This window comes from Mus caroli, chromosome 14 (genome assembly GCF_900094665.2).
Source record: "Mus caroli chromosome 14, CAROLI_EIJ_v1.1, whole genome shotgun sequence".
Lineage (NCBI taxonomy): Eukaryota > Metazoa > Chordata > Mammalia > Rodentia > Muridae > Mus > Mus caroli.
In genome coordinates, this window is record NC_034583.1 from 19,860,327 (window position 1) to 19,876,113 (window position 15,787).

A 15,787-nucleotide genomic window follows, 5' to 3' on the forward strand; every position below is an offset into this window, starting at 1 on the left:
CTATCTCCTGCCCTTCTGACCTAAGTTAAATGTTATCTGGATGTACAGTCTGCTGATGTTCAAATGGACCAATCATGTGAAACCACGCCAATTCTTCCCTGCTGATGTTTAAATGAACCAATCATGTGAAACCTCGCCAATTCCTACCCCAGCCCCAGCCCCTTTTCTATAAAAACCCCTAGCTTCCAAGTCTCGTGGTCGAATCCACTGTCTCCTTCGTGAGATATGTTTCAACTCGGAGCTCCGCCATTAAACTACCTCATGTTTTTACATCAAGCCGGTCTGTTTGTTCGTGATTCTTGGGTGCACGCTGAATCAGGAACAGAGTGGGGGTTTCCCCTCCACTTAAAATATAAAACATGTTTGTGACTTCAGAAAGTTCTCCCATCTCTCTGTTTATCAACCCACACGGGTAATCATTCTGATTTCTATTTACCTAGAATACCTTAACCTATTGTATAGCATCATATCAAGGAGCTCATGCAGGGTACAAGCTTTTACTCCAGGTCTTTTATCGAAATAGTTGTGACTTCATTGCATGTGAGTAAAGTACCACTTTAACAGTCTATCAGACAAAGGGAGGAACAAATGTTTCTCCTTAGAGTATTTTTGTTTCTTCCAACAGTTATGACTTTCAAAGGCATCCAAAGGTGGTGTGCTGGCCTCTGTGGTGGTTTGAAGTAAAATGGCCCCCATAGGCTCATAGGGAGTGACACTATTAGGAGGTATGACCTTGTTGGAGTAGGTGTGTCCTCACTGGAGGAAGTGTATCTCTAGGGATGAGCTTTGAGGTTTCAGATTCTCAAGCCAGGCCCACTGTGGCATTCATTGTCTCTTCCTGCTATCTGTGGGTCCAGATGTAGAATTCTCAGTTCCTTCTCCAGCACCATGTCTGCCATTAACAACATGTCTGCCATGATGATAATGGACTATAAGAGTTGCCTTGGCCATGGTGTCTCTTTACATCAACAAAAACCCTAAGATAGCCTTTGTGACTTTCTTTCTAGAATTTTTGACAGACTCAACTTCATATTATGAAATAAACAAATAAAACCCATCCTCAGAGACACACTTTGGCATAGAAGGAGTGTGAGGTAAAATTAGCATATGTGCTTGCTAGTTTTATCAACTTGACACAAACTATAGTCATCCGACAGGAGGAATCTCAACTAAGAAAATGCTTCCATATGATGAAGCTATAGGTAAGTCTATTGAGGTATTTTCTTTCTTTCTTTTTTTTTTTTTGGTTTTTCGAGACAGGGTTTCTCTGTATAGCCCTGGCTGTCCTGGAGCTCATTTTGTAGACCAGGCTGGCCTCGAACTCAGAAATCTGCCTGCCTCTGCCTCCCGAGTGCTGGGATTAAAGGCGTGTGCCACCACGCCCGGCTGAGGTATTTTCTTAATTACTAATTAATAAATGAGGGTCCAGCCCATTGTGGGTGGTACCACTCCTGGGCTGGTAGTCCTGGGTTTTATAAGAAAGCAGGCTGAGCAAGGCACGAGGAGCAAGGCTTCATAGAATCTGCACCAGCTCTTCCCTCCAGATTCCTGCCATAACTATTTTTGATGATTAACTCTTTTATAGACCTGAGAGTGAAATAAACCTTCTCTTCTCCAAGTTGCTTTTGGCCATGGTGTTTCCTCATATCAGTAGAAACCCTAAGATAGCAGATAAAATAAATTAGAGCTGAAATCCCTCTTCACTAACACCAAGGTGTTTAATGGAGACAGGTCAGAAAAAAAAATCCACTTTGCAGATGATGAGTTGTTGAGGTCTGCCCCCAACAGCATAGCTGTAGCCATTTTGTCCCATGCCTGCAGCTATTTCATATTGTTGCTGTAATATACCTGTTAATCACTGACACAGAAAAATAACTTAACTCAGAGCAGAGTCATGATGACCTCATGCCCTGTTAAGTTCTGTATGAGGTTTGTTAATATTATGAAATTCCACAAAGCTTTACATAGGACCCATCAAGTTAAAGGTCAATATGAACTGTTATGTCTAAAATGGCTTGAGTCAGAGCTGACCACTGGGCAGCACTTCCTGCACCTGAATATGAGCTTATTGTGGTTTTTGTGTTTTTTCCTTTATATGCCTGCTCTGAAAATAGACTGGTACCACAAAATTGGGCTCCTGAGTCCTTTTTGTGGTCCTGATTGATAATAAACTATTCTTGCTTAACTGAGATCAGTGTTTATATGGTTTGTGTGATGATTCCTGAACTCTAACAGTGCAAAGGTCCCAGTTTCCCTGCATAGATGCCATTGAATATAGAGGAATTTTAATCCAGCAACATGGCTACTCTGGCAAGGGATCACATCTAAAGACCTTTTAGGTATAAATGATCTAGCTGGAATGCAGACACACTCTTGGTACACACCTTTAATCCTTAACAGTGAAGGTAGGATTAGTTTGTAGAAGGAAGCAGCCATGTTTGAAAGTGACATCTAATTGAGGGGCAGACAAAGTGACAAATCAGAGAAAGATTTGATGGAATGAGTCAGAGATAGGATACACCCAACTCTCACAAGAACCACACAGGAAAGAGAGGGTACTTAAGAGGACTGCAGGGAGGAAAAGGTGGTATGAGTGGCAGTTTTACCAGGACAGTTTTACAGAAACAGGTTTCGAGAGAACAAGCTAGAAACAGGTGAAGACAGAATGAGGCAGAGAATGAGAAGGAGCCAGAGAATTAGAATATATTCTAATATTGGAATCAGGATATATTGCCAAAGTTAGTATGAGGCCAGGCAGAGCAATTCACTGAGAAGCTACTTTGAATCAGTAAGCTTGGAGAGAATTTTGGGCCAGAACACCTTAGTTGAACCAGCCGGAGAGAGTTCAGAAAGAGTGAGTTTATTCAGCAGTAAGTCTCAGAGGCTGAAACAGTTTAGGCTTAAATTAGCAGACAGAGGCTGGAAGTTGAAGCCTGCAAGATCTGGTTTGCAGAAGATTAGATTTTATGGAGGCTAAAAGCCTCTAGACCTAGGGATAGTTAGAACAGAGAAACACTTTGGGCTCAGCTCAAGCCATGAATTCACACAGCTTGGGTGTGGGTCTCATCTCATCCCTTCATCTGAGGGAATAAAAGTGACATTTATAATTGATATTCTAATTTTCCTCTCAGTTCTGGCCCTCTTCCTTCCTCAGAAGTGCCCTCTTTCTTAATGAAATGTTTCTTTATCTGCCAACATGTGTGTGCCAGTTTCTTGTTCTGTGACTCAAGATCATGCAGAGCCCAGCTGGTGCCCACTGGATTCTATCATCCCTCCTGCAACACCAGGCCTGTAGGTCTGTGATTCTGAAGTTCTGTTTGGAACTGATCAAACCTTCCCCTGTGAACATGGTGGTGAGCACCTGTAATGTGTGGGCTCAGCAAGAAGACAGTTGCAAATCTGATCAGTGATCAGTCTGGTGGCCACATAAGAAATGGCACTTTCACCTCAAGAGAGAGAAGAGACAGTTAACTCTGGAGTCAAGTATGCATGACCATGGCCTGGGAACACAGATTTAAGTTACCCAGAATCCCATATTTTCAATGTGGTAATAGTTTCCTGCTATAGTTTTATAGTAATGGAACAAAGAAAGTCATAACTCAAAACTTTTCAAATACATGGGTGGGGGCAGTAGGCAGGTAGTGTAAGAAAAGCTGGGAAATCTCTGCTATCAGCTGCAGATGCTATCTGATAATATGTTTAGCTTTTGGGTTAGAGGAAGCTAGTGATCTGCTAAGTTAAGTGCCAAGAACCAGCCATGGCTTGGTTGGGGGTCCTGAGAAACGGGGTGTTTGGGAGTGGCGAAAAGAAGGACTTGAAGTCAAATCATGCATACCATCTGACAGCCTGTAGTCTGCTTGAGATGGATTCCTAGACAGCTCTCTGGAGATACCTTTTGGCCCTGTACTCTGCCCAAGACAGCTTTCTGCTAGAGTTTTCTCATGCTAGAAAAATTCTAAAAGCTTTCTGGATAGTGTAAGACCCTGACCCTCGGTCAGTGGTACTTACATCGAGAAGCCCCGAGTGAGACATGAGATGCAGATCAATGCAAAAGCAAGAGGTTTATTTTCTAGCACGTTGGGGGTTCAACCTTCAATGAGTCCCTCAAGGTGAGTGACTAAAAGGCGACCCCAAGTGGTTATTACAAGAAGTTTTTATACTCTTTAGGGGCACAGGTTACATTAGCAAGGTTACAATTCAAACTTATTGGCTAAGCATATTGACCTTTAAATCTATTGGCTAGCAATTGTGACATGCATTTGAACTCTACCTGGGACTTTCCAGAGGGTCAGGTGACTATCAGTCAGCACATTCTGAGAATTTTTCTTAAGAATATTCCTGCAGGTGGAGAATGGAATTTAGCCTAGCCTTGACCCCAGGCTGGAGGGGAGAAGCTGTAAGGAGGGTGTAGGACTGGAAAAAGCCTGTACGGTTCCTCAAGAGCTCATGAACTTTTCAACCAAAGTTAGAAAAGCGGCTATAGGGGCTAGTGAGATGGCTCAGTGGGTAAGAGCACTGATTGCTCTTCTGAAGGTCTTGAGTTCATATCCCAGCAACCACATGGTGGCTCACAACCATCCATAGGAGATCTGATGCCCTCTTCTGGTGTGTCTGAGGACACTCACAGTGTTCTTACATATAATAATAAATCTTTGAGCTGGAGTGAGTGGGGTTGACCAGAGTGAGCAGAGGTCCTAAAATTCAATTCCCAACAACCACATGAAGGCTCACAACCATCTGTACAGCTACAGTGTACTCACATACATAAAATAAATAAATACATTTTTAAAAAAGAAAGAAAAGCAGCTATAAAAAATTCTTGGAGGGGCTGCAGAGATGGCTGAGCAGTTAAGAGCACAGTTAAGGTCCTGAGTTCAATTCCCAGCAACCACATTTGTAATGGAACCTGATACCCTCTTCTGGTGTGTCTGAAAGACCTCCGAAGGGAGACCCTCACTCAAGACTCGGGATAATAGCAGACCTCCAAGAACTCAATCTTGACCAAACTTGATGTAAACCACACGAGGCTTTATTCTGGGAAAGCCAGAGTTCTGGGGACAACCTGTATCCCACGTAGAGGAGTCGACCCCGAGGGGGAAGGGGTCCCAGTTTTTATAGGTTCTTAAGGGGGAAAGGAGAAGGAGGGAGTAGGGGATTTCCAGATCTAAACAATGTCTATTCNAAAATGATTGATTTCTCAAGAAATGGGTATGGGAGGGAAACAAGGAAAGAGTCTAATGAAGGTGTAGTAAGTCAGGTTTGGCCCCGACTGTGGTTGCTGGGGAGATTTTCTGACTCTATCCCAGCAACCAATATCACAAACACCTGGCAATGGCCTTCATCAGTGGGCACACACCTGGGTTCAAGGAACAGTCAGAACATTGGCAGACACACGGGTTCAAGGAGCAGCCAGAGCATTGTGTACCTCTATTTTTCTAAGCCAGCGAAACTACTTCTACTAACAATGAAATGCATTTTGCCAATTTCAGGGCTTCTGTGACCTTTTACATTCTGTCAGGATCTTTCATGTCTGAAGACAGCAACAGAGTACTCATATATATAAAATAAATAAATAAAATAAAAAGTATTAAAACAATTCTTGGACTTTGTATAAAAAATTCTAAGTAATTCTTGGGATTTCCAACTAAAGTCAGAACTCCTGTTAAAAAAATTCTAAAAGAGTTGTGTTTGCTCTCCAGATATCTCCAGAAAAAAATTCTAAAAAATCAAACAAAAATTCTCTCTCTCTCTCTCTCTCTCTCTCTCTCTCTTTCTCTCTCTTTCTCTCTCTCTCCCTCCCTCCCCCTCCCTCTCCCCTAGCTCATCTCATGAAGACCAAAACCCCAGTCTTATTTACATATCAATTCAATCATTTACTTCAGGTTCCCTCTTGACCATCCCATGAATTAGCATTCCATGAGTTTAGCCCCTTGATTCTTAGAAGACAGCAAGTTAACTTTTTTTTTTTTTAACATGGCAAATGAATTCAGAACCTGCCTTTTGTAATCACAAACAATAAATTTATCTAGGTGGAATCAGTCCTAAGATTACCATTCTGACCATGCCTAGACACAGATTAGCTCTGTCCCAGGCTGACCTTGAACTCAAGAATCAGCCTGCCTTTGTATCTTCCTGACAAGCCTGCTCATAGTGCAGTTGCCTGTTTTCCTAAGTCTACAAAGCCCCTCATATAATTCATATTGCATCCTTATATTTTGCATAGTTGAGAAATTATATATTTTTGAACTCACATTTTCAGAGTTCTTTCCCACAGCCCTAAGGGCTGTTCTGAAGGTCACAGTGTTTGGCCATTTTGCTGAGACATTATACTTACCCTTGCCTCCAGCATGTGCTATCTCTGGTTATCTTGGAGTCATTAACCTTGGTAGAGAGGGCAGTTCCCTGAAGGAGGAACATAAAACAATCCTTATGCCTAGTATCCGTCAATACTTGTGGATGCCCATGCCCTCCTGGCTCTGTTCCAGGGGCAGGAAACCATGTTATACTGTTCCTTCCACATGGCCAAGTAGGACTCTGCAGTTAAGACTTTTCAAAGGCTTCACCTGATAGTCACAGGGATATTAAGTCAGACACAGAGATGGGTAGCAACTAGATACAAAGTAGACTAAAGATAGTAAGAAAGGCTGAAGAGATGGCTCAGAGATTAAGAGCACCCACTTCTCTCTGCCAGAGGATTAGAGTTTAAGTTACATCACACACACAGCAGTTTACAACTGTCTATATGTCTAATCCCAGGAGTTCTGATGCCTTTTTCTGATGTTCATGAGCACCAGGAACACACATGTGCACAGACATATATGCACACAGACATATAAAAATCAATAAAAGAAGAAAGAAAGAAAGAAAAGAAAGAAAGAAGGAAAGAAAGAAAGAAAGAAAGAAAGGAAGGAAGAAAGAAAGAAAGGAAGAAGGAAGAAGGAAGAAAGGAAGAAAGGAAGAAAGAGAGGACAAAGGGCTGGAGAGGTAAGTGGCTCAGGAGTTATGAACACTTTTTGATCTTACAGCATACCTGAGTTGTTTTCCAGCATCCACATGGTGGCTCACAACCATCTGGAACTAACTTCAGTTCTAGGGGTCCAGTGCCTTCTTTAGGCATGCATATGGTACATAAGTCTATGCAAGCAAAACACTTATACACAATAAAAGAAAATACATATCTATAAACCAAAACCAACCCCCAAAACCCAAGATAAATTCTAGTCTCTGGACTTGTAACATTCCAACCTCTTCAAAATTGTTAAAGTCCTAACCAGTCAACCAACCTGCATAGAAGGTTCAAAGTAAGGTATGAACTTTTTCTGGAAACTTCAGTTCACACTGGACTAAGTAGACATGAAACACAACAACCAACCAACAAAAGATCTCCCAGAACTCCTGAAAGAAAATAAAACTTGAGACCTGTGATTCATGTAATTTATGTCAAATAGCCCAAAGAGTTGTTTGTGAGCTTTGAAACCTGGGGCTGAGAACATAGCAGAACAGGCCAGGACATGCCCGGGCAGCCCTGTCATTAAGACATCCCTGAGGCTGCTTGGCCATGAAGATAAAGAGAATGCAAAGACATGTCCAGACTGGCCCAGCGCCTCCCTATCCCCTGCCCTTCTGACATGGGTTAAATGTTAACCAGTTGCTGTGCTGTTATCTCAATCTGCACGTACAGTTTGCTGATGTTTAAATGAACCAATCATGTGAAACCGCGCCAGACCCTTTTCTATAAAACCCCCTAGCTTTCGAGCTTCGTGGCTGACAACCACTGTCTCCTGTATGAGATACGTGTTGGCCCAGAGCTCCATCATTAAACTACCTCATGTGTTTGCATCAAGACTGTCTATTGTGATTCTTTGGGTGCACGCCAACTTGGGATACAAGTGGGGGTTTCCCCACTAGGTTCTTTCATTTGGAGGTCCCACCGAGATTTGCGTGACACCCAGGAACCCCGAAGACCCCTTGGAGGTACGTTTGTGTGAGTCTTGTATGTTTTCTGTTGTCTAGGTGTGGTGTGGCACCACTGAGTTTGTCTTTGGTTTCAATTTTCTGGCAGCTGCCACTGTGGACCATAAGGACCCAGCGGCCGTGGAGAGAGACATCCTAAGGCTGGCAGGCTGCAACCCTGGAAGACGTTCCACGGGTGGAAGGGGGTCAATGTGGAATCCAACCCCCACCAGGAAGGAAGTCAATGTAGAATCCGACCCCCATCAGGAAGTCGTGTTTGGTTGGCTGTATAAGTCCAGACACGGACACATGTGTTTAGATATACTAGTGTCTTGTGTCTTTGGTTTGTTTCTGTTTTTTCTCTGATTTTGTTATGGGACAGACAGTGTCAACCCCTTGTCTCTGACTGTGGACTTGGACTGACGTTAGGACAGAATTTGTCAGTGATAGTTACCAGGTGCTCCTTGTGACTCTGGTGACTTTGCACTTCCTTGTGACTCTTAATTGGTATTTTTGGTATTTTAAAAGTCCTCTTGCAGTTTGCAGCAAGACTGTTTCTCATGAGTGATTTGGGGTGTCACCTCTTCTGAGTCAGAATGTGGGGGAGTCCTCACGTTGTGGGTCTTTCATTTGGTGCGTTGGCCGGGAAATGCGACCACCCCTCACACCCGAGAACCGACTTGGAGGTATGGGGATCCCCTCTTGTGTGCGTGCCAGCCAATGTCTCTGTATTGAGTGTCTGTTTTCTGAAACGAACATGCGAACATGTGCTTGGTGTGTTGGGTTGTTTTTGTCTCATCCTATGTTTCTGAAGCACAGCGCAGTCTAAGTTTGGATCCGCCTGATTTTGGTTTCTCTGGTTTTGGTGTCTGGGTGGAAGTGGACCATGGTGTTTGTAGACGATGGAGTTTTCTGAAATGCATGCTGTTTGTATTTGCAGCTGTCCTTTTGGGCCGTGAGGACTAGAGGACTGTGGTCGGCAGACATGCTAGGAAGACCACAGGCTGCTACCCTGGGAAACGTCCCAGGAGGTCTAGGGAGCTCCAGGGATGCCTGGGGATTTCCCATCTGGGTGCCGAGTTAGAATCCCTCCTGGAGAGGAGAGATTGTGTGCTCACTCGGCCGTCTGATTCTGTTTCTGGGTGTTAGAAGTCCCGCAGGAGAAGGGCTCTGGTCTCGGTTATTGTAATCTTTGTGTGTGTGTGTCTTGTTTGCCTCCCTGTATGTGACTTAGATGATGGGGCAGACCATTAGCACTCCCCTTCGACTGACTCTTAACCATTGAACTGATATTAGAACTAGAGATAGTTTACATGTGAGAGAATGAGTTTGAGAAAAGCACTACTATCTGGAGATAATTTGGTAAAAAAGAAAAAGAAAAAATAAATAGATAGTATCAATTAGTCTTTGGAGCCCTGCACCTATAGTTAGGAGTCTAGTGTGGCTGGAGAAGCCTTGCTAGGTGCTGATTGTAAACACTGTTCTTACAGGGACCAGAAGCTTCTCAAGTTCTATGGTAAGGTATCTGATGGCTGTTTTTCCTACAAAAATCTCTGTGCTTTTGATTATTAGATTCATCAGGTGACAAGGTGCTCCTCTCTTGAAATTACAGCTAGAAAAATTAAGAATTTTGTTTGGTTTAAATAAGCAAATGTATGCAGCTATTTCATTTTGTTTCTGAATAGTTTTTAAGGTATAAATATGTTTTACATGACTTGGTTATAGATTATTGGCTCATAAGTTATTGGTTATGATTAAAAATTTGTAACATTGGTAACAGAAAGTTGGCTTAAAAATGATAACTCTGGGTTAAAATAATTTAGAACTACAACATGAAGCATAAGACAACCCAAGGAGACAGGGTCTCTAAAGATACACCTGAATTGGGTAATATTCTATGTAATTCTTATCCTAGAAACCAGACTTATAAAAAATAAGACTTAGGGCCCTGTCTTTTTGAGGTATTGGCGGCTACACCTTCTTGCGTTTCTGTGCAGGAACAGGCAGCCAAACTTTGTAGCAAGTAATGTTTTTGGTGTTGATTTTTAAAGAGAATAGATTGTTTACACTGTTAAAATTGGGTTTTGCTTCCCCAAATTGTGGTTGTACTCTTGTGTTACAAGAGAAATTGAAGGCTTCTTCTGAATTGGAGCCACCAGCTCAATCCATTGGCTCCTCCAAAATCTATGAAGCCTCCTGAGTGGCCTAGTCCACTACCTCCCCGTTATCCCCAGCCTCAACCCCAACCGCCAGGGCGGCAGGAGGCGGACCACTTCGGGTACATGGAGCTGCAGAGTGCAGAGTCCAGGCGGACTCTGGTGGACCCACCCAAACTTCAAATCCTTCAGTACTGGTTATTTTCCTCTGCTGGTCTTTATAACTAGAAAACTAACCACCCCCCTTTCTCAGAGGATCCCCAACGCCTCACAGGGTTGGTGGAATCCCTTATGTTCTCTCATCAGCCTACTTGAGATGATTGTCAACAGCTGTTGCAGATGTTCTTCACATATGAAGAGCAAGAGAGAATTCTGTTAGAGGCTAGAAAAAACATCTTGGGAGCTGACGGCAGCCTGCACAGCTACAAAATGAGATCGACATGAGATTCCCTTTTACTTGCCCCATTTGGGACTGCAACATAGTCGAAGGTAGGGAGAGCTTAAAAATCTATTGCTAGGCTCTGGTCTCCAAGGTGCCTCAAGACGGCCCATTAATTTGGCTAAGGTAAGAGGTAATACAGGGGCTGATCAAACCTCCCTCAGTGTTCCTTGAAAGGCTTATAGAAGCCTTCAGGTGGTTCATTCCCTTTGATCTTACCTCAGAAGCCCAGAAGGCCTCAGTGGCCCTGGCCTTGAGAAGGCAGTCAGCTCCAGATATCAGAAAGAAACTTCAGAGATTGGAGGTATATTATAAGAGAGAGACAGATAAGTGATCTAGTGAAAGAGGCAAAGAAAAAAAAGAGAACAGAACAGGAGAGATCGTAGACAAGAGAGAAATTTGACTAGAATTTTGGCCGAAGTGGTAGGAGAAAGAAAAAAAAAGGCAGGACCTAGAAACCTGGGCAACAGAAGACTGAGCCTCAGCTAAAAAGGCTCAGCTGTGTCAGACTAAAGTTACTTATTTGGGATACACCCTTTGAGATGGGAAGCAGTGGTTAAAGGAAGCCAGAAAAAAAGACTAACTCAGATCCCTACCCCAACTACACCAAGGCAAGTATGAGAATTCTTGGGCACCGCTGGTTTCTGCAGACTCTGGATACCTGGATTGGCGACCTTAGCTGCCCGTTGTACCCCCTAACCAAAGAAGGAGAGGTATTTGTGTGGACCCCAGATCACCAGAAAGCCTTTAAAAAGAGAGAGAGCAGGGGTAGACAGAGGAGTCCTTCCTCAGACTTTGGGACCTTAAAATAGGCCGGTGGCTTACCTATCCAAGAAGTTAGACCCTGTTGCCAGCGGGTGATTTTCTTGCCTGAAAGCTATTGCTGCCATAGCTCTGCTTGTCAAGGATGCTGATAAGCTCACTCTGAGTAAGCAAATAACTGTAGTGGCACCACACGCTCTTGAAAGCATTATCTAACCGTTCCCCTGACCGATGGACACGTTATAAGAGCCTTTGTTGACTGAATGAGTGAGCTTCACTCCCCCTGCTGTCCTCAATCCTGCTACCCTACTGCCTGAGACTTCAAGTACTCATCACTGCGTTGAAATTCTGGCAGAAGAAACTGGTACTCGAAATGATCTGAAGGATCAGATCAGCCTTGGCCTGGGAGTTCGAGCTGGTACACAGATGGCAGTAGCTTTGTGGTTAAAGGTAAGCAGAAGGCGGGGGCAGCAGTGCAGTGGTGGACAGAAAGCAAGTGATCTAGGCCAGCAGCCTCCCTGAAGGGACGTCGGCCCCAAAAGACAAACTTGTGGCTTTGATACAAGCTCTATGAATGCCAAAAGGGAAGTCTACACTGACAGCAGGTATGCTTTTGCCACTGTATGGAGCAATATACAAAGAGGGCTGTTGACATCTGCAGAGATAGACCTAAGATGCTGTGGCTAAATAGAATCAAATGGCAGATCTAACCACCAAACTGGCAGCCCAAGGAACAATGATCCTGGCAGTCAAAGAGCCTAAACATTATTATGATGTTAGAAAGACCAGCTTTAGATACACCCCTGAGGACTATCAAATTATGGACAAATTAGGACTGATAAAAGAAACCCTGCATAGAGTAATAGAAACAGAAAAAAGAAAACTAGTCCTCCCATGAAAAGAAGGACACAAGTATGTTACCACTTACATTACTTGACCCACTTGGGGGCCAAAAAAATTAAAAGGTGTAGTTAACAGACCTGCCTTTATTGCTCAGGTAAGTCAGGGACTGGCCAAGATATTGATGGTTGATTAGAAGTTACATTGTGCATACAGGCCCCAAAGCTCAGGACAGGTAGAGAGAATAAATAGAACCATTAAGAGACCCTTACCAAATTGACAGTGGAGACTGGCGCTAATGATTAGATAACTTTCCTACCCTTTGTGCTCTTCAGGGTTAGAAACACCCCTGGACAGTTTAGACTGACCCCCCTATAAATTACTCTACGGGAGGGGAGCCCTCTACTGGTAAAAATAGCCTCTGTACATAGTATTGACATGCTCCTTTCCCAGCCTTTGTTCTCTAGGCTCAAGGTGCTCGAGTGGGTGAGACAGCGAGTGAGCATGGAAGCAGCTCCAGAAGGCCTACTCAAGAGAAGGAGACCTGCAAGCCCCACATCTCTTCCAAGTTAGAGATTCGGTCTACATTAGATGCCACCATGCAGAAAACCTTGAGACTCAGTGGAAAGGCCCTTATCTTGTACTCTTGACCATCCTACTTTCTACGCTTATGGGACCCCTTTTGATTTTGCTTCTGCTTTTAATTAGAGGTCCATGTGTGTTAAATAGGCAAGTCACCTTTATTAGAACAATAATTAGTGCAGTGCAACTTTTAGTTTTGAGAAAGATCAAGTGTGTCAGGGAGAAGATAGTGTCTAATTTTAAGATTAGAATTACTTAGTAGAAGAAGAGTGGAATGAAAGAAAATAAAACTTGAGACCTGTGATTCATATAATTTATGTCAAATAGCCCAAAGAGTTGTTTGTGAGCTTTGAAACCTGGGGCTGAGAACATAGCAGAACAGGCCAGGACATGTCCGGGCAGGCCCATCGTTAAGACATTCCTGAGGCTGCTTGGCCATGAAGATAAAGAGCATGCAAAGACATGTCCAGACTGACCTGGCACCTCCCTATCTCCTGCCCTTCTGATGTGGGTTAAATGTTAGCCAGATGCTCTGCTGATACCTCGATCTGCACGTACAGTTTGCTGATGTTTAAATGAACCAATCGTGTGAAACCACACCAATTCCTCCCCCAGCCCAAGACCCCCCTAGCTTTTGAGCTTCGTGGCTGACAACCACTGTCTCCTGTGTGAGATACGTGTTGGCCCGGAGCTCCATCATTAAACTACCTCATGTGTTTGCATCAAGATGGCCTATCGTGATTCTTTGGGTGCACACCAACCTGGGATAAAAGTGGGGGTTTCCCCACAACGTTCTTTCACTCCCCAGATGAGAAAGTCCACAGCTTCTGCATCTGGGAAGTTCTCTACCCCCTCCACGTACCCCCAGGCCTACCTGGAAGGCATCCATGTTGATGATTCATTGGTGAGCACAGCTTCACAAAACAAAGTTAGATTCTTCTGTCTTCCAGGACCAGACAATAGAAACTGAAGGAGATATGCATTATATGAAAGCAAAGTTAAATTACATGAATTGTTCAGGTGTGAAGGAATGCTAGTCTTTTTTGTTTGTTTGTTTTTTTGTTTTTTGAGACAGGGTTTCTCTGTATAACCCTGTCTGTCCTGGAACTCACTCTGTAGACCAGGCTGTCCTCGAACTCACTGTCTCCACCCTAGATCTCTTCCCAGGAGTCATCTCATAGACTCCTGTCTGGTCTCAGTGCTGAAGCCAGCAGAGTTTTCAAAGTTTGAGACTAAGTTTTCTACCACTTAAAAAGGAGAGATGGCTATTTATCTTGGAAGTAGTGTACAAGCAAAAGAGCAGGTGTGGAAGTTAGAATCTAGGGATGGGAGTCAGGTCTCACTTCTACCATATGCATTAAGCTTGAGGTCAGGGGCACAACTTAATTGTCAAGCAGACCCTCATTCCCAAGACATTTGAGTATGTGAACTACTTGGTGAAATTTTGCTTTAGTAAATGAATCTCCTCACAAGATTTTTTAAGCATCCTGATATTTTGTTATGACACAGTAACAACATTTTTCACAAGCCTTTTTATTTTTATTTTTTTGAGACAGGCTCTCACTATGTAAATCTGGATGTCCTAGAACTCACTATGTAGACTTGAACTCACAGATATTTGCCTGCCTCTGCTTCCCCATTGTTGAGATTAAAGAGTAAGCACCACACCTCTTGACAAGAATTTTAAAAAGTTATCCTTATGCAAACACTCTGCTTCAAAGGCCCAAGAATACTGTTTTGAGATGTCAAAGAAAGAACCTGGTGGATGTGCTGGAGATAAGGGTTCACACTGGCCTGCCAGGAGCAGCAATATTTATACGTTCCCAGAACCAAGAGAAGCAGCGGTCTGGTGCTCAAGGATGAATTAATAACTTCTAATGGGCAAACTTCTAGTTTTTAACAGATGTTAGCATCGCTCTCCTGTTCACTGTCTCCAAAGGTCAGAAATGGTAGTAACTCTCCTCTCATAGCTGCATATCACTGGTTCTTAAAAAGTATTCTCCTCTTCCTCCTCTTCTTCGTCTCCTCCTTCTCCTCCTTCTTTTTTCTTTTTTCTTTCATACATGTAGTCAGCCTCAGGAAGACAAAGGAAACAAGTATTCCTTATTCACCAGAGACCTTGGGCATACCTGGCTTTCTTCTAAGTTGTTATCTTAAAAAGTAATTTAAACCATCTATCACATTTATTTATTGACTCTATTTGTGTGTGTGTGTGTTAATTGGCCCTGGTGAATTTCTGTTTCTTTCCTGCAAGATTCCCCATGTTTGAATGTGAGCACATGTGTACCATACAGCAAACATGTGGGGGTCAGAGACTATTTGTGGGAGTTGGTTCTCTCCATCCACTGTGTATGATCCCATTAATAGAACTCAGCTAATTAGCCTTGGCCACAGACACCTTTACCTGCTCAACCATCTTGAAAGGCCCTGATTTCTTTTCTTTTCTTCTCTTTTCTTTCTTCCTCCCTCCCTTCTCACCCATTCCTACCCTCATTCTTTCTTCCTTCCCTCCCTCCCTTCCCTTTTCTCCATCTCCATCTCCCTCTCTCTCCCTCTGCCTCTCCTTCTCCCTTTCCCTCTTCCTCTCTCTCTCTCTCTGAAACAGAGCCTCATGTAGCCCAGGCTGGCCTCCGACTCCCTATGTAGAACTTTGGATCCTCCTGTGTCTGGGAGGGAGTGCTGAGATTGCAAATGTGTTCTACTAGGCAGGAACAGCACTTATATCAAACAACCTACAGAGCCCCTGCCAAGGAATGGTCACTGTGGATGCAGCAGACACTGACACTGGAATATTTCCCACACCTGACACAGGTATGAACGTTTTCCGAGTATGTTCTCTGTGTCTCCCTATACCCCAATACTGGTCCACCCCATCCCCCATATTACTTTCAACTGGCTGCTTTCCTTGCATGACTAAGGCCCATAAAATGGAATGTAGATCTTATTAAACAGATCAGCATGGTACTGCCTGCTGCTCAGTACACTTTGCTGTGTGATACAAGAAGTTAACTGGCCCTTGTGAGTTTCTTTCCCTACATAAAGGGGATAATTGTAG

The 15,787-nt window shown here is 43.5% G+C and overlaps 1 non-coding gene across 1 annotated transcript; it reads right to left on the reverse strand.

Annotated features, from left to right (window-relative positions):
• Nucleotides 1-14,793: 14,793 nt before the first annotated feature.
• Nucleotides 14,794-14,891, reverse strand: LOC115029282. Its single transcript, XR_003834858.1, has one exon. It is a non-coding gene; the product is annotated as a small nucleolar RNA SNORA67 (small nucleolar RNA).
• Nucleotides 14,892-15,787: the final 896 nt, after the last annotated feature.